The 1,425-nt window shown below is 39.8% G+C and overlaps 1 non-coding gene across 1 annotated transcript; it reads right to left on the reverse strand.

Moving 5' to 3' along the window:
* Nucleotides 1-1,051: 1,051 nt before the first annotated feature.
* On the reverse strand, nt 1,052-1,158 carry LOC145569645 (small nucleolar RNA R71). The gene has a single exon (XR_014096217.1). It is a non-coding gene; the product is annotated as a small nucleolar RNA R71 (small nucleolar RNA).
* Between the last annotated feature and the right edge of the window lie 267 nt (nt 1,159-1,425).

A 1,425-nucleotide genomic window follows, 5' to 3' on the forward strand; every position in this document is an offset into this window, starting at 1 on the left:
TTGCCTAGATTATTGCATAAGAATGAATTGTTTAGGTAGAACCTTGTGTTCTTTGGCATGTTCATCTTGATAACCATCGTTGTTCCCCTCTTTCTAATCATGTTTGACACCCCCGTACCCCTAGCGTTTTTCTCTTTTAATTTAAACATCTTTATCTTTGCTAGTTTGTAGTTTTAGTGCTTTTTATCCAAAAACCATCAAAAACATTCCCCTTTTTACTCTTGCATTAGTGATATTGATGTTGGACGAGTGAGCTTCCTTAATGGTTCGATCCTTTACATGCCCCTATACTTGTATTAGGGTAGTTTAGGAATATAAATGGTTAATTTGATTAGGGTGGTAGTTTAACGACCTATCTAACCCCTTATCAAATTTTGGCGCCGTTGCCGGGGAGGCGGCTTGTTTAGCGTCTATTTTTGCTTTTGTTAGAGTAATTTACTTGCTTTTCCTTTTGTTTTGTTTGTTCTATCATACTTGTCATTGCTAATTGTTTTCTCAGCTTTTGTGAATGCTTAGGAGATCTCAAGGACCACCCACACATCAAATTGACCAAGAGATCAACCGAACTCTAAGACAAGTCCGTAGGCTTTTCCAAGAAGAGGGAAGAGGTCTTGGTGCTATAGTTGATAGTGGGAGTGATTCTTACTCTTCAAGTTCACAAAGTGAGTTAACAGCGGGACAAGAAGATGATGTTTTGTTTCGTGAGTTCGGAAATCCGAATGATTATGAGCTAACGGGAGGGATTTTGCTACCCGTCACGGAAACCAACTTCACAATTCATCCCCAATATACAAGAATGATCCAATCGGAATAATTTTCGAGTTCTCCAAGTGAAGATCCCATCGAGCACCTTAATAGATTTCTTGAGCTATGTGCCATGATACAAACTAATCAAGTTTCTCAAGAATACATTCGAATGTATCTATTTCGACAATCACTTTTGGGTAGAGCAAAGAAGTGGCTAAAGCAAGTGAAGCCTAATTCTCTCACAACACGGAGGGAGGTAGGGAAGGAATTCTTGAAGATGTTCATTTTCGAGAAAAAGACCGCCGAAATGAGAAGGAAGATTGGATCATTTGAACAAGAAGCGGATGAGAGTCTTAGTGAAGCTTGGGAGAGGTTCAAAGAGTTGGTACAAGCGTGTCCTCACCATGAATACAATCAAAGTTTAATCATGCGGTTTTTCTATGATGGATTGGAGCCTTTGTCTAGAGCTAACTTGGATGCGGGGGCGGGTGGACAATTGATCAAGATTCCCCAAAATCAAGTTGAAGCAATAATCGAAGAGGTAGCGGAGAACTACTCTTGGGGTGGTAGAAGAAGGAATGCACCAAAGAAATAAGGGATTTATGAATTGGAGAAGGTTGATCAATTGCAACATCAAATTGAGCAACTAACAAAAGGGCTTTCCAAGTTGAACACGAG

This window comes from Chenopodium album, chromosome 11 (assembly GCF_948465745.1).
Source record: "Chenopodium album chromosome 11, dcCheAlbu1.1, whole genome shotgun sequence".
Classification (NCBI taxonomy): Eukaryota; Viridiplantae; Streptophyta; class Magnoliopsida; order Caryophyllales; family Amaranthaceae; genus Chenopodium; species Chenopodium album.